The sequence below is a fragment of the Vulpes vulpes genome, chromosome 1 (assembly GCF_048418805.1).
Source record: "Vulpes vulpes isolate BD-2025 chromosome 1, VulVul3, whole genome shotgun sequence".
In the NCBI taxonomy this organism is placed as follows: Eukaryota; Metazoa; Chordata; class Mammalia; order Carnivora; family Canidae; genus Vulpes; species Vulpes vulpes.
This window is the reverse complement of record NC_132780.1, coordinates 149,677,141-149,698,105: the sequence shown is the minus strand read 5'-3', so window position 1 is coordinate 149,698,105 and position 20,965 is coordinate 149,677,141. Positions and strand designations below refer to the sequence as shown.

The 20,965-nt window shown below is 35.4% G+C and overlaps 1 long non-coding RNA gene across 2 annotated transcripts in view; it reads right to left on the bottom strand.

Annotated features, from left to right (window-relative positions):
* LOC112914240 (uncharacterized) overlaps positions 1-20,520 on the bottom strand; it is a 96,903-nt gene extending 76,383 nt beyond the window's left edge. For both annotated transcript variants that reach the window (XR_011996537.1, XR_011996538.1), the window contains exons 1-2: positions 20,362-20,520; positions 19,776-19,838 (exon numbers count right to left, since the gene is read on the bottom strand). This is a non-coding gene — a long non-coding RNA (uncharacterized lncRNA). The remainder of the gene's footprint in view (positions 1-19,775; positions 19,839-20,361) is intronic.
* Between the last annotated feature and the right edge of the window lie 445 nt (positions 20,521-20,965).

The following is a 20,965-nucleotide window of genomic DNA, read 5'->3' as shown; positions in this document are numbered from 1 at the left end:
AATATTAAGAAACTGCCCCCTTTCTTTTCTTTTCTTTTCTTTTTTTTTGAAACTGTCCCTTTCATCTAAGAAACCCTCATCTCCCATTTGGACTAATTACCTGATATCCCTATTTCCACTCTAAATCACTGTATTGTGTTCCTCATACAAAGTCAGAGTAGTTTATCATGAATATGTCAGATTGTATTGTTTCTCTACTTAAAATCTCTTATCTGATCTAGAATGAAATCCAAAGTCTTTACCATTGCTGACAAGCCCCACCCAATGTTGCTTCTTTTTTTTAAATTTTATTTATTTATTTTGTATATTTTTTATTAGAGTTCAATTTGCCAACATATAGCATAACACCCAGTGCTTACCCATCAAGTGCCCCCCAATGTTGCTTCTGACCACTGCTCAGGCTTCATTTTTCTTTCTTCCCATTGCTTACCCCTTACTATGGCTCCAGTCCCAGCAGTCATTTTGCTTTTTCTTAAGCAGGTCAAGCAAGCTACCACCTCTGAGCTTTTGCATCTACTGTTATAATAAGAAGCCAGCAAAATCAACTCAGGAGGAAGAGTACTGTGGGCAGAGTAAAGGTCTAGAACAATTAGGGTAAAAAGTGAAACTGACATGTCCAATGAACCAAAGATGTTTGATGTGGACATAGCAAGAGAGAGAAGTGGAGAAGGCAGTAGGTGGTGAGAGTGGAGAGTTGGCAGGAGCTAGTCCTTTAGGGCTTCATATGCAGGGTAAGGAGTATAAATTTTACCATAATACAATGAGGGGAAGTACTTGAAGGTTTTTAAACAGGAGAATGACATTATTGGATTTAATTTATAAAATAATTGTTCATGTTTATGTGTAGACAGTAGCCACAAATCTGGAGGCAGGAAGACAAGTAGGATGTTTTGCATTTACCCACCCAAATGTCTCCGCCTACTCTCAACTAGTTTTTTACTTACCAACTCAAGTTCTCTGCACCATTGTCTATTCATTTTCCCCAAGTATAACCTCTTCCCCTAATGAATGATTGAATAAATGAAAGAATGAATGAATTTGTATCTTAACATTAATGTATTGTAGGAGCTACTATTCATTAAGCATTCAATGAGTACTAAAAAAATACATAAGGCTCAATACTCTGCTGTACAGAGTATTTGTACATATAGTACAAATTTGTTCTTAGTACAAATATGACCAAGTCACTCTCCTGGCTTTTTACAAGTTTTTAGTTTAAAACACCAGCAAGAAGTGTTAAGTGCCATAAAGGAGTTACAAAGTAGTATCTATGAAGACTTCAAAAGAATGGATGACCACTTTCAGGTGGAGATATCACAAAAGATGTTGTATTTGAATAGAGTAAGGCTTGAATAGGCATAAATATTCAGGAAGGGTATTTAGGTCTATGAAAATAAATTATGAATCTTGGAGCAGAAAAAAATACTAAAAGTCATTTAGTCCAAAACTGAGTTTCCATAAGTATTTCAAATTATTTTATAGCCAAAAAAGTACCCTTTCAACTTCATGCTTTCCTGCTACATCTTAAATGTAATTTCGTAATGAGACCCCAAAATTAACGAGCCATAAAATTCTGGTGTAAATCTTCAGGTCTTGGTGGGGCCAGTAATAAAAATACAAAATAACAGATAGGCTTGGAAGATAAACTGTCATCTAGATCATTTGTTAGTGTCTTCTGTTATCCATTCCATATTTCTGGTGCTTCTCTATCCTTCTCTTTAATTAAAATATGCAATCTACTTTCATGTTAGTACGAACTAACTTCTGCTTGTCTTGGAAGCTAAGCTTAGTCAGTAATAAATGTGTACTTTGGAATTTGTCTATTTGAACATTCACAAACTGGTGTTAGCTTTTAAAAACCTCAGAAATTTTAGATTGACTCATATAAAGCAAAATCGTTATAATATTCACTAGAGAGAAGAAAACAACTGATTAAAACTCAGAGTTGACAAAATAAATAGAGTATCTTCAGAAAAGATTAGTGAGTTGGTATCATCATGGCTCCTTAACATTGGACTTGAACATCAACTGATAATAAGTATTTATACTTAACATTCACATGAAGGTCGTGTCTATAAACTTCAACAGTTTCATGATACTTCCAAATAAAGATACTTTATCTCTCAATTTTCACTGCTTAATGCAGTAGCATGCTATAGTATCCCTTATAGATCAAGGATTCATACACTTTCAGGCTGGAGGATTAGGCAAAAAGGTCATTATAATTCTGCGTCCAGTCTGGGTTCGCAAAAAGCCCTTAGCTTTTGCTTTGTAGACAGCAAAAGTTAAATCAATAAGTATTCCAAGGGCAATATTTTATACCTTGCACTATATCAATAACAATGGATATTAGGGAAAAGGTATAATCTCTGCAGTTAGGAAATGTACACACTTGTTAGAAAGTATATTTGTGTATCTATATAGTATGAGAAAGAGCAAAGGTGAAAGAGAAAAATGGAAGCAAAATATAGACAGCATTTGTACTACAGACATTAGAAAAGAAGTTAACTAGACAGAAATTAGAGAAGGATTCATGGGCCTTCAACAAGGGTGGGATTTGTGAATTATATTTATTTTTTTATGATTGCTTTAATGAAGTATTTTTCTTTTTGCTGTTGTCTTAATGTTCTTGAGGTTTTTCTTTTCTTTCTTTCTTTTTTAATTTAAATTTGATTTGCAAACATATAGTATAACACCTAGTGCTCATCTATCTCATCAAGTGCCCTCCTTAGTGACTGTCATCGTATGAATTGCATTTTAAAAAGAAAAAGTATTCCAGATAAAGAGAATGGCACAAGCAAAGACTCCAAGGAATGTTCTCTTTCCTTTATTAATCCATTCAATAATCATTTAATACATAATTAATTCACACCAGGGCAAATAATTAGTATCTTCAAAGATTAGCTGTAAGGTGAAATTATGTTCCTCACCTTTATGGGAATTATTTAGGAGTCATTCAGTCTTCCAACACAATATCTATTCTGTAATCAGCTTTTGCTAAATATTAATTAAAAGGTTGAGGTTTCTGCAACTTTCCCCAGGCATGTATTTTTTAATACCTTCTATCCAGTTCACCCATATTTTCATATCTATCATGGGATTATTTTCCACCTGCTGCTCTTGCAGCTCACAGTAGTTAGGAGGTCACCAGAGGCACCTAATAGAAACTCAGCCAAGGTGCGTAGGTTGATGAAATTCAGCAATTGAAGATACAAAAGCAAAGCTGCCCAAGAGCTAAGTAAAGGATCATCATGATTTAGAGCAGCCAAATACCACTGTCATCTGGCAGCAAAGGCACTGCCTTCTGGGAAAAATAGGGACAGTGACCTGTTTGCCAGAACTAAATGAACATATACAGTCATACTCCTTTCCCCACCCTGAACCCTGACAGTTTAGGCTCACATCCATTTTAATGCAAGGACAGCGCCAGAGAACATTATGAAGTGGATTTTTGATCTTCAGTGCCCTATTACCCTCTTCTTTAGTTCTCCTTTAGAGGCTCTTTTTCTGTCCATTTATTTGTTTCTTCAGACCCAGCTACAGTCTTTCCAGAGTCCCTTCCCCAAAATGGGTGGACTTTCCTTTTGCCTACAAGAAGGCTTGCCATAATTACTAGAGAAAATCATAGGTTTCTTGTATTCATCATAATCTACTTTGACAGGAAAATAGAAGTTATATTCTCTCTTCCTACACTGAAATTTATACCTACTTGTACTTTCATATTCGTTAATATCTTTCCTACCTTTTCAACATGGAATTGTGATTAAGAGCAGGTTAGACTAGGTTCAAAGCCCAGCTCCACCACGTACCAGCAACGTGATCTTGGCTTATTTAGGTTTGTAACTGTTGTCCTCAGTTTTCTCAAGAGTAAAATGGGGTAATTTTAGAACCCACTTCATTGGGTTGTTGTGAACTTGTAAAGTAAAGCCACTAACCATTATTGTGATCAATAAAACAAGCTCTAAATTTATTTCTTTGCCAGGCAAGGGCACATACATACGTGTAGAAGTTCACAGGGAAGGGGGTAAATAAAGGGGCAGTTGGATTTCCCCGCAGTAATACTAATAAAAGATAAAAAGTTTGTTCTCTGGATAAGGAAGAATGAGTCCATAGATCTATATAAGTCCCATTTTTCATTAGCTAATAAAGAATCTTCAGTTAGTTTTAACAGGGCTCTACCATTCAAGCTGACACAAAGTTCTTAGTCATTTTTCCTGTTTCAGTTGGTTAGAATCAGCTGTGGTGAACCAGTTTTGGTATTTCCTAAGCAAGTGATATTATAAGTGGGAATATATCCTTATTTGGGAGATTATTTAATCCATGTGAAGCATTTAGAACACTGCCTGGCATATAATAAACCCTCAATAAATATTAATATTTATTTATTTATTTATTTATTTATTTATTTATTTATTTATTTAGATTTTTATTTATTTATTCATGAGAGACACAGAGAGAGAGAGAGAGAGGCACAGGCACAGGCAGAGGGAGAAGCAGGTTCCATGCAGGGAGCCTGATGTGGGACTCGATCACAGGATCCAGGATCACAGGATCACGCCCTGGGCTGAAGGCAGGCACTAAACCGCTGAGCCACCCAGGGATCCCAACTTTTATTATTTATTACTAAAATGTTTTTAATCATATTGTTTTCACCATATCAGTAATTTTACTCCTGAATTCTGACCTCACTCCCTAATGGATCACTCCTGACAACCTTCAAATACATTCTAGAACCTCTATATAAAATCCCTCTCTTTCACTTAGTGAAGAAAAGATGGAACCTTAAATTCAATGATGAAAAGAGATTTATTTTATAAATGGCTTTGGGAAACCAAGTAGCCATCTACAAATAAAACTAAAGTTGTATCAATACTTCCAATTTAAACCAGTAAAATTTACTATTGTATCAAATATTTCAGTTGAAATAATAAAATTATAAATATGTTATAAGAAAAGCTTATTTATGAGCTTTAGCTAATCCTGCCAGGGCACCTACTGTGCAGAGAGCCCCAAGAGCCCCAGTTCATACCCTGCCTCACCTCCAGCAGTTCTACCAAGGCATGCTCTGTGTGGAGGGCCGCAGAATACCTTAGCTTACACCCAATTCACTTGAGCTTCAGCTTTCCTGTCAAAATATCCTCCATGAGGCCTGAGAATCCTGGTCTGACACCCACTTCAGCTTTAGCTGTTCTGACAGGGTGCCTACTATGTGGAAAACCCTAGCCCCCTGGCTTGCTAACACATCATCTGTCCTGCCAGGGCATTCTCTTCATAGAGCCTCAGGATCACACTGACCGGTAACCACTTCAACTCTGACCACCCCCCCATCAGTGCAAAAAGAGCATGGAGTGGCCCATGACCTTCAGTCATGACAGCCACAGCTCCAGTCAGCCAGCAAAAGTCCACCAGACACACACCGTCCACTAGGGAATGAGTCAAGCAAAACAGAGAGAAGAATATGCTCCAAATGAAAGAAAACAAAAATCTCAGAAAAAATAACTAAGTGAAACAGAGATAAGCAATACACCTAATAAAGAGTTTAAAGTAATGATGATGGGGGATCCCTGGGTGGTGCAGCGGTTTGGCGCCTGCCTTTGGCCCAGGGCGCTATCCTGGAGACCCGGAATCGAATCCCACATCGGGCTCCCGGTGCATGGAGCCTGCTTCTCCCTCTGCCTGTGTCTCTGCCTCTCTCTCTCTCTCTCTCTCTGTGACTATCATAAATAAATAAAAATTAAAAAAATAAAGTAATGATGATGAAGATGCTCACTGGAATGAATAAAAGAGTGGAGGAACTCAGTGAGATGTTCAACAAAGAGATAGTAAATATAAAAAAGAACCAATCGGAGTTGAAGAATACAATAACTGAAATGGAAAATACACTCGAGGAAATCGATGGTAGATTGATGCAGAGGAATGAATCAGTGAATTGGAAGACAACATAATAGCACTCATGCTGAGAAGCAAAGTAAAAGAGAGAGAAAACTTAAAAAATGAGCATAGGTTAACTTTTTACACAATATTCATAGGTGATAAGGGTCTCAGGAGGAGGAGAAAGGGAAAGAAGCAGAAAACTTATTTGAATAAATAGCTGAAAACTTCCCTAACATAGGAAAAAAAAAAAAACCAAACAGATATCCAGGTTCAGGAGGATAGAGAGTTCCAAATAAGATGAACCCAAGGAATTTCACACCATGACACATAAGAATTAAAATATCAAGGGTCGAATATCAAAATAGAATGTTAAAGGCAGCAAGAAAGAAGCAAAAAGTTGTGTACAAGAGAAAACCCATAAGGCTATCCACTCATTTCTTAACAGAAATTTGCAGGACAGAAAAAAGTGGCATGATATATTCAGAGTGCTGAAAGGAAAAACCTAAACCAATACTCTATTTTTAAAGATAATCAGTCAGAATTGAAGGAAAGATAGTTTCCCATACAAATAAGAGTTAAAGGAGTTCATTACCATTAAATCAGTCTTAAAAGAAATGTTTTTGTTTTGTTTTTTGGTTTTTTTTTTCTGAAAGACTTATTTTTTAATCCGGGGCACAGCCTTTCATAATAAATAAGAAGTACTTACTAAATGTCCTTTGAATTAATGAATAAAGTAATATTATTTTAACTAAGCATAGACTATATTATTTTATTTTGTGAGAAAGTGGGACCTTTTAACAAAGAGAAGGTCTGAATTGTTCTTTTCCTTTTGGTTTGGGTAAGATAGTATTTTACCTAACAGGGCATATCTGGAGTCCATTTTTTTCCAGCAATAACTCTAAAAGTATCTTTTTAAAAAATAAGATATTCTCCTTCATGTCTTAAGAAAGGGTCAAGGAATTTATCATTTAAAACTCTGATTAGTATTTTGAGTGTTTTATGTACTTTAAATTGGGAGGACCAAAATACATTTGCCAAAGTTATAATAGCAGGAGTGGAAATAACAAGTCTCAGAAATTGAATCATAATGTTTACTGAAGAAGTGAACAACAAAAAAAAAGAACTAAACACCTTACAAGAAATATTAAGAGGACTACTTTAGGTGGAAAGGAAAAGGCCATAGTTTGAAAATTATTAATAAAAAGATGAAAATATGATAACATATATATAAAAATGGAGGGGTACGAAAATAACTGTTTTATACAGTGTGTTCAAAATTAAATGACAATCAAATTAATATAAACTGCTATATATTTAGGATGTTATATATGAACCTTGTGCTAAGCCATGCAGCTTTTATGACAAAGGTATGAAACTACAATTCAATCCAAAGTAATTTTTTTAAACTGGAAAAAACAATAACATGTGAAAGTTCAACAACATACTACTAAACAATCCATGGATCAATGAAGAAATCAAGGAAGAAATTTTAGACATAAATGGAGAAGAATGAAAATGAAAAAGAATAGTCCAAAATCTTTAGAACTCAGTAAAAGCATTTCTAACAGAGAAACTTATGGCAATACAGACCTCAAGAAAAAAAGAAAAGGCTCAAATAAACAATCTAACATTACATCTAAAGGAACTAGAAAAGAACAAACAAAGCTCAAGGGGTATAGAAAAAGGAAATAATAAAGACCAAAGCAGAAATAAATGAAATGGAGACTAAAAAAAAACAATAGAAAAGATCAGTGAAACAAAAACTTTTGTTCTTTGAAAGGTCAAGAAAACTGGTAAACCTTTAGCCAGATTTATCAAAAAAAAAGAGAAGATCTAAATAAACAAAATCAGAAACAAAAGAAAAGTAATAGCCACTACTACAGAAATTTAAAGGATTATAAAAAACTACTATGAAAAGTTATATGCCAAAAAATTGGACAACCAAGAAGAAATGGATAAATTCCTAGATACATAAAATCTTTCAAAAAAATTTTTTTAATCCTTCAAAATTGAATGAGGAAGAAATAGAAAATCTAAACAGATCAGTTATTAATAAAAATAATAATAAATTGGTAATAAAAAAAAACTCCCAACAAATCAAAGTGTAGGACAAGATGGATTCACAGGTAAATTCTACCAAATATTTAAAGAAGAATCAACACCCATTTTTAAGATATTCCAAAAAATAGAAGAGGACAGAAAGCTTCCAAATAAATTCTACAAAGTCAGCATTGCCCTAACATTAAAATTAGACAAAGATATTACAAAAAAGAAAAAATTTCAAGCCAATATCTTTGATGAGCATAGATGCCAAAATCCTTAGCAAAATAGTAGCACAAGACATTCAACAGTACATTAAGGATTATTCATCACAATCAAGTGAGACTGGGAATCCCTGGGTGGCGCAGCGGTTTAGCGCTTGCCTTTGGCCCAGGGCGCGATCCTGGAGACCCGGAATCGAATCCCATGTCGGGATCCCGGTGCATGGAGCCTGCTTCTCCCTCTGCTTATGTCTCTGCCTCTCTCTCTCTCTCTGTGTGACTATCATAAATAAATAAAAATTAAAAAATAAATAAATAAAAATCAATCAACATGATATGGTACATTAACAAAATTAAGGATAGGGGATCCCTGGGTGGCGCAGCGGTTTAGCGCCTGCCTTTGGCCCAGGGCGCAATCCTGGAGACCCGGGATCGAATCCCATGTCGGGATCCCAGTGCATGGAGCCTGCTTCTCCCTCTGCCTGTGTCTCTGCCTCTCTCTCTCTCTCTCTCTCTCTATCATAAATAAATAAAAATTATAGAGGGAAGATACCCCGATATAATAAAGATCATATATGAAAAACCCCATAACATCATACCCAATGGTGAAAAACTGAATGTTTTCCTCTGCGATGAGAAACAAGACAAGGATGTCCACACACACCTTTGGTTCGGCATAGTACTGGAAGGCCTAGCCATAGCAATTAGACAAGAAAAACAAATAAAATGCATACATATTGATAAGAAAGACATAAAGCTATCACTATTTGCAGGTGATATAATAATATGTAGAAAAGCCAAAAAGTATTGGAAATAATAAAGTGAATTCAATAAAGTTGCAAGATACAAAATTAATATGCAGAAATCTGTTGCATCTCTAAATACTAATAGCAAAGTAGGAGAAAGAGAATTTAAGAAAACAATTATTTACAATTGCACCAAGAAGAATATAATACCTAGGAATAAACATAACCAAGGAGGGGAAAGACCTGGACTCTAAAAACTCTAACACACTGATAAAAGAAATTGAAGATGATACAAACAAATGGAAATATGCAGTATGATCATAGATTTGAAGAATTAATACTATTAAAATATTCATTCTACCCAAAGCAATCTACAGATTCAATGTAATCCTGTCAAAATACTGACAGCATTTTTCACAGAACTATAACAAATACTACTAAAATTTATATGAAATCACAAAGACCCAAAATAGCCAAAGCAATTTTGAAAAAGAAATACAAAGCTGAAGACATCATAGTTTCAGATATACGACAAGGTTTACTACAAAGGTATAGTAACTAAAACAATATGACACTGGCACAGAAACAGACACATAGATTGGTGTGACAGAAGAGAGCCTAGAAATAAACCCACACCTATATGGTTAATTAATCTATGACAAAGAAGCCAAGAGTATACAATGGGGAAAAGACAGTGTCTCCAATAAATGGTCCTGGGAAAACTGGACAGCTATATTCAAAAGAATGAAACTGGACTCCTTTCTTACACTTTATGCAAAAATAAACTCCAAATGCATTAAAGTCCTAAATGTGAGACCTGAAACCATAAAACTTCTAGAAGAAAACATGGATAGCAATCTCTTTAACTTCAGCCTAGCAACATTTTTCTAGATATGTCTCTTAAGGCAAGGAAATATAAAAGTAAAAATGTATTATTGGGACTATGCCAAAATAAAAAGCTTTTGTACAGCAAAAGAAGTCAACAAAACAAAAAAGGCAACCTACCAAATGGGAGAAGATATTTGCAAATGATATATCCAATAAGGGTCAATGTCCAAAATATATAAAGAACTTCTACAATTCAACATCAAAAAAGAAAGATAATCCAAGAAAAAAATTGGCAAAGGATTTGAATAGATATTTTCCCAAAGAAGACATAGAGATGGCAATTAGACATGTGAAAAAAATATTCAGCATCGCTAATTGTCAGGGAAATGCAAATCAAAACCAAATGAGATGTGACCTTATACTTGTCAGAACGAAAGTCTCAGACAAGATGACTACAATCAAAAAGACAATAAATAACTAGTGTTGGCAAGGATCTAGAAACAAAGGAATGCTTGTGCATTGTAGGTGGAAATGTAAATTGGTACCACTACTCTGGAAAGGGTATGAAAGTTCACGAAAAGTCAAAAATAGAAATACCAGATGACCCAGTAATTCCCCTACTAAGTATTTACCCAAAGAAAATGAAAGCACTGATTAAAAAAGATATATGCATCTCTATGTTTATTGCAGCATTATTCACAATAACCAAGATAATGGAAACAACCTAAATGTCCATTTCTGGATGAATGGATAGAGAAGAGGTGGTATATATAAACAATGGAATAGTGCACAGTCATAAAAATAGATGAGACCTTGCCATTTGCAACAACACAAATGGGCTTAGAGGATATTATGCTAAGTAAAATTAGTCAAAGAAATACAAATGCCAAATGATTTCACTTATATGTGGAATCTAAAAAACAAACATGAATAAACAAAAAGCAGAAACAGACTCATAAAGACAGAGAACAAACTATCAGACTGTCAGAGGGCTGACAGAGGGGAGAGGAGTGGCATGTTGGGCAAAATGAGTGAAGGGGAAAAGAAGATACAAAGTCCAATTATAAAAGTCACAGGAGAAAAAGGTACAGCATAGAGAATATAGTCAATGGTATTGTAATAGCATTATATGTTGACAGATAGTAGATACATTTGTAGGAGCACAGTAAAACATATAAGCTTTTTGAGTCACTATATTGTACATCTGAAATTAATATAACACGTGTGTCAGCTATACTTTAATTTAGAAAAAGAAATTATGAGACAATTCTTTAGTAAAGTCAGAGTAGGAAAAACCTCCCTAACTATAATACAAAACTCAAGGACCATAAACAAAAAGATTTACAAGTTTGACAATATAAAAAAAAATAAACATTTCTGCAAGGGAAGAGCCAGCAAAAACAAATTTCAAAGACAACAAATTAGGAAAATATATCTGCAAAGCTATATTGGAAACAAAGGGCTACTTTTCCTAATATATGGGGTATATAAAGTGCTAAGGAAAAAACAAATACCCCAATTTTTAAAAGTGGACAACTCCTCAAGGAGGAAATATATATGACTCTTAAATATGAAAATATGTCAATCTCACTCATAGAGAATACAAATTAAAATTATCCTGAACTACTATTAGTCACTTATCAGATTAGCAAAGGTCAAAAGATAAATAATGTCTGTGTTGATGAGGCTATGATGGAAAAGGCTTTTTTCATATTGCCAATAGGGATGTAAATTGGTAGGACTGTGAAAGAGAAATAGCATCATCTACTAAAATCACATTTACCCTTTGATCCAGCTAATTCTACCTCAAGAATCTATCCTGCATGTCCACTCTCACCACCGTTGTTCAACATAGTACTGGAAGTCCTAGACTCAGCAGTCAGACAGAAAAAAAAAAAAAAAAAAGGCATCCAATTTGACAAATAAATCAAACTTTCACTCTTACAGACAACATGATACTCTATGTAGAAAATTCAAAAGACTCCAGCAAAAAGAATTGCTAGAACTGAATTCACAAAGTTGCAGGATATAAAATCAATGCACAAAGTCCACTGCATTTCTATACACTAAAAATAGGCAGAAGAAAGGGAAATCGAGGAATTGATCTCATTTACAATTCAACAACAACAAAAAAACATAAGATACCTAGAAATAAACCTAACCAAAGAGGTAAAAGATCTGCACTCTGAAAATTATGGAACACTTATGAGAGAAATTGAGAAAGACACAAAAAAATAAATAGAAAAAGCATTCCATGCTCATAGATTGGAAGAACAAATATTGTTCTTGAAAATGTCTATGCTTGCCAAAGCAATCTATAGATTCAATACAGTCCCTATACAATACCATCAACATTTTTCACAGAACTGGGACAAACAATTCTAAAATTTGTAAGGAACCACAGAATACGCTGAAGCACCAAAGGAATGTTGAAAAAGAAAATCAAAGCTGGAGGCATCACAATTCTGGACTTCAAGCTCTATTACAAAGCTGTGATCATTAAGACAGTATGGTACCGGCACAAAAACAGACACATAGATCAATGGAACAGAATAGAGAACCCAGAAATGGCTTCAACTCTATGGTCAACTAATTTTTGACAAAGCAGGAAAGAATATCCAGGGATCCTTGGGTGGCGCAGCGGTTTAGCGCCTGCCTTTGGCCCAGGGCGCGATCCTGGAGACCGGGGATCGAATCCCACGTCGGGCTCCCGGTGCATGGAGCCTGCTTCTCCCTCTGCCTGTGTCTCTGCCTCTCTCTCTCTCTCTCTGTGTGACTATCATAAATAAATTTAAAAATAAAATTAAAAAAAAAAAGAAAGAATATCCAATGGAAAAAAGACAGTTTTCAATAGATGGTGTTGGGAAAATTGGACAGCCACATGCAGAAGAATGAAATTGGGCCACTTTCTTACACCCTACACAAAAACAAACTCAAAATGGATGAAAGACCTAAATGAGAGACAGGAATCCATCAAAATCCTAGAGGAAAATACAGTCAACAACCTTTGTGACCTAGGCCATAGCAACCTCTTATTAGACACATCTCTAAAGGTAAGGGGACAAAAAGCAAAAATGAACTATTGGAACTTCATCAAGATCAAAGGCTCTTGCACAGCAAACAGTTGACTAAACCAAGAGACAACCGACAGAATGAGAGAAGATATTTGCAAATGGCATGTCAGATAAAAGGCTAGTATCCAAAATCTATAAAGAAACTTGAGATACCACCTCATAACTGTCAGAATGGCTAAAATTAACGACAAAGGTAACAGCAGATGTTGTTGAGGATGCAGAAAAAGGGGAACTCTCTTACACTATTGGTGGGAATGCAAACTCTTGCAGCCACTCTGGAAAACAGTATAGAGATTCCTTAAAAAGCTAAAAATAGAATTACTCTATGGCCCAGTAATTGCACTATTAGGTATTTATCCAAATAATGCAAACATAGTGATTCAAAGGGGCACATGCACCCCAATGTTACAGCAGCAATGTCCACAGTAGACAAAATATGGAAAAAGCTGAGATGTCCATCGACATGAATGGATGAAGACGTGGTTATATACACAATGGACTATGATTCAGCCATCAAAAATAATGAAATCTTGCCATTTCCAATGATGTGATGGAACTAGTGGGTATAATGCTAATCAAAATAAGTCAGTCAGAGAAAGACAAATACCATATTATCTCACTCATATGGAATTTAAGAAAAAAAACAGATAAGCATAGAGGAAAGGAAGGAAAAATAAAATGAGAGAAAAACAGAGAGGGAATCCAATCAACAAGAAACTTAATCATAGGAAATGAACTGAGGGTTGCTGGAGGGGGGGGTAGGTGGGAGGATAGGGTGATTGGGTGATGGGCATTAAGGAGGACACAAGAAGTAATGAGCACTGGGTGTTGTATGTAACTGATGAATCACTAAATTCTACCTATAAAACTAATAATACAGTATATGTTAATTAAATTGAATTTAAATTTAAAAATTTTTAAAGAATTTAATCCTGCAGATTGTATAAATGTATACTTCCAAATCACACATAAATACCCTGCCAAAATGACACATATGTAAGGTTATTCTTTGCAATATTTCTTTGTAAATAGAGTATTAGAAATTACAGTATCCTCCATCAAGGATATCCTCCATCAACTCTATCAAGAAGAGTTTGATAAACTATGGTGCATTACAAATAAATGAGACATCAGCTCCTCCTCCATAAAACCTGTAGATGTCAGGTTTCCTCTACATTCAGCCCTAAAATTCCTTTTTTTCATTCTCATCCATTGTCATGGCTTTAAATATCTTTACAGAAAATGGCTCATTTCAGACACCTATATTCATCTTTCTTGTTTCACTCTCCCTTATTCCCTTCACCAAGGCCATTAATTTACCTCAAAATATATTTCAAAACTTTTTAAAATAGCTTTATTGATGTATAACTAACATGATTAATCTGCACATAATTAAAGTATAATACTTGATAAGTGCTGACACAGGTATACATCCCAAAACTATCATCACAATCAAGATAATAAACATATCTGTTACCCTCAAAAGTTTCCTAATACCCCCTTGTAATCCTTCTAATCCATCCTCACCCCAGTCATCCCACATTCCCATCCCCAGGCAGTTACTGATATGCTTTCTGTCACCATAGCTTAGTTTACTTTCTTAGAATTTTATATAAATAGAATCATACAGTATAAACTTTTTTCAAGCTTCTTTCTTGCATAGTAATTATTTTGAGATTCCTCTAAGTTATTGTATATATTAATGGTTTATTCCTTTTATCGCTGAATAGTATTCCATTGTATGGAAATACCACATTTTGTTTAAATTTACCTATTGATGAGCATTTCCATTTTTTCCATCTTTGGCTATTACATATCAAGCTATGCTGGATGCAAAACTGTATTTAATTCATCTCATTCCCGGGGATCCCTGGGTGGCGCAGTGGTTTGGCGCTTGCCTTTGGCCCAGGGCGCGATCCTGGAGACCCGGTATCGAATCCCACATCAGGCTCCCGGTGCATGAAGCCTGCTTCTCCTTCTGCTTATGTCTCTGCCTCTCTCTCTCTCTCTCTCTCTGTGACTATCATAAATAAAAAAAATAAAAAAAAAATTCATCTCATTCCCTTCATTTAAAAAAATGGTCTATTTCTTCCTTCTATTTTTAATGCCTCCCCTAGTCTACCATCTTCTCTAATAAGTAGGTATAAGGGCTTCTTAACTGATCTTCTATTTTCTACTCTTCATTCTACCAAATCTATTGTTCATTCTACAATTATAACTATCCTTAAAAAAACATATTACTGCATGGTCCTTTCTTATTTGAGTTCTTCCACAATCACCACTCTCTTCCCTTTCCCCAACCACCCAACATACTAAAATAAAATCCAAACCCCACAGTCTAAAGAAGCCGTATACAATCTGGCTTCTTTCACCTCATCGAGTACCACCATCTCTCATGCTTATGCTTCCCAACTCATGTGATCCTTCTCATTTCCTTAGGAGACCTAAAATCTTTCTATTCAAAGTAATTTTCACATGCTGTTCCCTCTTCCTTGAATCCTATTTTCCACTCTACCTACTTTCTTGCAACTTCTCCCATTCTTTAAGTTTCTGAGAAATTAGTAGCAAATTATAAAAATACCTTTCTAAATATCCTCCCACTCTTGGTGAGGTTAAGAAATGGAATGACCCATTCAAAAGTGTAGCAAGGATCTTTAACCTAAGGAAGAAGAAAAATGAACAAGGCCAAAATAGGTAAGACCATGATGCTGATGTTCAAAGTGCAAAAAGGCAAGTCTGGGGGTGGAGGCGCCACTAACTTTTGTTATAGATAATGGCCATATCATAGCAACCAAAAAATAAAATATGCATGACTGAAAACAATTAAGAACATAAAAGACAGCCTTGAAGATATATATCATATGAAATGAAAACAGATGGAGATTAGAGATGATTATTGATATGGAATAGAGACAAGGGAGATGCAATATAAAAATAATTAGTATTCCTAAAGAAAAGAAGCAAATAACAAAATAAAAAGATCTAAAAGACTTAATAACAAAAAATAAAGACTGAAACCATTACAAAAATTTTCCCAGGAAAATTTTATAAGGAATGCCTTAGACATATCATGAACTAAACTAAAAATTAAGGACATTCAGGCAGAAAAAAAATCTCCTACAAATGTGAGGGCTAAGTAGGAAGTACAAAATAGGACTAACCTCAGACTTTTCAGCAGCATTTAATGCCAGGAGACACTGGAGTTCTATTTATAAAGTTCTAAGGAAGGAAGGAAGGGATAATTTTGGGCCCAACAACTCTGTCCTTTAAACATAAAGGAAAGAAACACTTTCTCAAAAGTAAGCAATAGTACATGAAATTTAGTATTCAGGAGTTCTCTGAAAAAGTCATCCAACTGCAAAATCCAGCAAACCAACAAATAAGTGAAAACAAAGAACCCAGAAATGAAGGTTCTATGGCTAATGAATGGTGGGTAATTAAAGAAAAAAGAACACTGTGAGAATTATAGGAAAGAACAAATGCATGAATCTTGATAATGTAAAAATAATAATAAGATTAACAGAAATATGGTCTTAAAGGGATAGGGTTGGAAGAATGTCAAGTTTCTCATCTTCAGATCAGGAAGTTCATAGATATTATTTAAACAGAAGCATTTGGGGTGGGGGGGGTGCCTGGGTGGCTCAGTTGGTTGTGCATCTACCTGTGGCTCAGGTCATGATCCCAGGTCCTAGATGGAGCGCTGTGCCAGGCTCCCTGCCGAGCAGGGAGCCTACTTGCTCCTCTTCCTCTGCCCCCCACTTGTGTTTCTCACTCTATCACTATTGCAAATATATAAATAAAATCTTTAACAATAAATAAATAAATGGGAGCATTTTGGTGGGTTTAAATGAAAGAAACTTTAAATTTTAGTTATCTTTTAGGAAATAAAAGTTCTTGATATTAACAAATTATTATTTGAGAGGTTGAGAAATTCTGCCAATTTCATTTTATTTTCTCCTGTTAAATTTGAGTAAAGATAAATTTAATACTTTTCACTTTTGAAAAGTATTTAGAAGATCCTACTTCCATGAATTATATCTATATACATAACAGATATATAAAGAGATGACTAAGATGATGCCTGCCAAGTATAAATGATAATAATTTCTGGATAGTTGATAGTGTTTTGCCTGGGTTTTTTTTTAATGTTTTATTTTGCTTTTTTCTCTAACTTTTCCATAGTATTTAATATCTTGTGTTAAGTATAAGTCAGTTTTACAAAACCAGTACTTTTTAAATGATTCCTGCCTTCTGAGTTATCACAAGATATGGCTGGGGAGAGGGTAGTTGACCACCCACTGATCATGGGTCTCACACTCACAAAGACCAGAAACTTAGATTTTTGAGGGGGCTCTCTCCAAATAGAGATAAATTTTAAACATTTAAAACACAGTACATTTTTTTTAAGTCGCACCTAGATGCTCAAGATGTCTACGTCTCTTTCACAACCTAATAACATTTTACATACATTATCCAAAGTTAAGAAATGCTAATTAACACACTGAGAAGTATATGGCCTCTAGGATGACTCCTAGAGGCTCCTTTCTTCCTAGATCATACCCAGCTTAGAGATTTCTATCAGGCAAATACTAGGCAACCCTGACACTGCCACTTACAGCTTCAAGCACTGAATAAAATAACCAATGCAAAGATTTTCTTTTTAGGTTAGCACCCTTGTGGCTGATTACTTTTTAGATTTTGTGATTTGCCTTCACTCTGCTCTGATAACTCATTTCCTAATCTTACTACTTTACTTCAGCAAGAACTGACTAGTTTTCTTACACATTGACTTCTGATTAGATTATCCATTTATCTTTGGCAATCTGAATTTAGATCACACTGTGGGTTTCAGTTCCTACCTCTCCCTTACTCCACTGCTATCTGCATAGTGTGATATCGGACAAAATAGACCAAGGAAGTAGTAAAACTCACTTGCTCATTAAAGTTTCTATGGGAGGCAGCCCTGGTAGCTCAGCAGTTCGGCGCCACCTTCGGCCTACAGTGTGATCCTGGAGACCCGAGATCGAGTCCCACTTCAGGCTCCCTGCATGGAGCCTGCTTCTCCCTCTGCCTGTGTCTCTGCCTCTCTCTCTCTCTCTCTGTATCTCTCATGAATAAATAAATTCAAAAAGTTTTTTTAAAAAATAAAAATAGTTTCTATGGCAATAAAGGGTAAAAAGTATTCATAAAAGCATTGAGAAATTCTGTCCAGATCAACATCCAGGATGAAAAACTGAGCTCCGCATGGGAAAATAGTTAGGGATTGTCACTGTCCCAGAAGTATGATAAAAATTGTCTTGAACTTGGAGTTTGAGCATGCAAGTTCAAATCCTAGCCCTGTGCCAGCTGACTTACCATACAAGAAATCCTAATAACCTCAGTCCTTACAAAGAATCAAAGAGTACCCAGTAAGGATAACTACATAGGTAAATATAAAAGACAACATAAATGTATTTGAGTTAGAAACTTTTCTTCTTCTATTTGATTTAAAGGACAATTGCATAAAGCAATAACTACAAAACTCCTGACGGACTTATAATGTGTAAAGATGTAATTGCAAGACAATCAAAGCATAAAGAAAGGGAGAGGGAAAAGTGATAACAAAGTAAAAAAAATATATGGGGAGGTATCTGACTATCTAAGCTGGTACAGCATACAACTCTTGACCTTGATGTTGTGTTTGAGCTCCATGATGAGGGTAGAGTTTCCTTAAAAAATAAATTTCAACAAAGATGAATATAAAAATTAAAGTAAACATTTAAAATGGAAAAAATAGAATAATCCCAGCTCTGCCAATGTGTAAACTTGAACAATTTCTTTTTTTTTTCACCAAACCTGAGTGTCAATATTCTCCATACACAGAGATTAATATTTACCTTATTCTTAAGTAAAATATTTATTTTACAAGACTGTTGAGAAGATTAAGTGAAAACAATGTTCTGGAAACATTTTGTAGAATGATCTGTACTGGTGCTCAGAAAATGCTAGAAGTGCCTCTTCTGGGTAGTGGGTACCTGGCAGTTTATTATACTATTTTCTGTACTTTCCTGTCTCTTGAAAATTTTTAATAGTTAAACATTTTTTATTCCAGCTTCCTTCCATTTTTGATGGCATGAGGGGGTACTTTCTGATTTAGACTATAATTTTATAAATGAGCATGGAGGAAGAAGATAAAATGACTGAATCAGTTGTCTCCATGGGCTTTCTTAAGGATGAGACATTGAGTTAGTAAATTCTCAACCCCATTTTACCTGGAACTATGTCATATAATCTTGAAATGCAAAAATCCAGATTAACTAAGGCAATTCTTTACCTTTGTCCCCTGTCCTGTAGGATGGCTGGCCAATGAGCCACCTTCCTACTATCCAATATCCTTGTGTAATTCTCTCCCCTGCAGTGGCAGCTGCATCTAGTGAGTTACTACTAATAGAATATTTTAAAAGTAATGGATGTCACTTCTGAGATCAAGTCATTTGCTTGCTCTGGGTAAAGCAGGAGGCCATGTTGTGAGTGTTCTATGGAAAGGCGCATGAGCAAGGAACAACCAGGTGTGTGAAAATGGAGATGGATTCATCTCCAGGTGAGCCTGGAAATCACTTGAGCTCTGCTGACACCTTGATGACTGCCTCATGAGAGAACCTAAATCACAAGACCCAGATGAGCAACACCAGATTCCTGACTCATAGAAACTGCAAGACAATAAATGCTGCTTCAAGTTGCTTAATATTGGTGTAATTTTTATATTACATTGCACAATTAATGTACCCATCTCTTGGCAAAAGGATTCATTGTAGAATGACTATAAAAATTCCCTATGGATTGAAAATAGCATAAGCCTTTCCAGAAATCAACTTACACTCAATTATTTCAGGAACATTTTTGAAACAATATGGACAAATATGAAGCATATTTCTGATGGCATACATAGTAGTTATACTCACCACCCAGAACATTCTTTAAAATTCTAAAGTTAACATTTGATCAATTGTTACCTTAATATTCTCCTTGTCTGTCTTGTCCAGTGTTATTACCGCAACTCTTCTACATGAAATCAGCTTGTTTAAAATAAGAAGAGTAAGAAGGAGGAGGAGAAGAAAAAAGAAAGAAAAAAAAAAGAAACATCAGTAGAGGTCATCTGGTTTTCACTGGCCATGAAGGCTTTATAAACTAGTTTTAAAAACAATTTGCATGCCAAGAAGAAACACTGAGAAAAATAATCTCCTACTTTGATGTTTATTCCTAGCTGAATCATGATGAGAACTTATATTTTCTGGAACAGTTCCAATTCCAAATTGTCTGCTTTACTTTCCTTTAAATCAACATGGACTTGCCAAAGCACATGTCTTGATTTTAGTTTAGAAATTATGGACCTGGGCAGCCTGGGTGGCTCAGCGGTTTGGTGCCGCTTTGGCCCAGGGCCTGATCCTGGAGACCCGGGATCGAGTCCCACGTCAGGCTCCCTGCGAGGAGCCTGCTTCTCCCTCTGCCTGTGTCTCTGCCTCTCTCTCTCTCTCTGTCTCTCATGAATAAATAAATAAAATCTTTTTAAAAAAATTTTTTAAAAAGGAAATTATGGACCTTTCGGGGATCCCTGGGTGGCTCAGAGGTTTGGCACCTGCCTTCGGCCTGGGGCATGATCCTGAAGTCCCGGGATCGAGTCCCACGTCAGGCTTCCTGCGTGGAGCCTGCTTCTCCTCTGTCTATGTCTCTGCCTCTCTCTCTCTATCTGTATCTCTCATGAATAAATAAAATCTTTAAAAAAAAAAGAAATTATGGACCTTTGTAATCATGAATTGCTCTTGAACTTGGCTTGTGTCATTGTTGGCACAATATATCAACTCACCTATTAATTATTTATCGAGTTCTTGGATAGCTTCAGCACTCTGCTATGACAGTCCAACAAAGGACTGGAATTTTACACAAGCTTGTATACTATTCGGGGAGACTGAACAGGCATATATGATGGTACATAGCAATCAATTAAATGATTATGGATGCAAGAGATAATTCAGTGGTTCAAAAAAGGGAGGATCCTTGGAAACTACAGTCTCTGAGGAGACTTCATGAAGGAGGAAGATTTGTGATGGAACAAAGGAAGACTTGACTTCATTCTTGTTTTTCAGAGTAAGGAGAAAATCAGTGTAATGTCAAGGAGAACTGATTAAACATAAAGTAGGTCTTT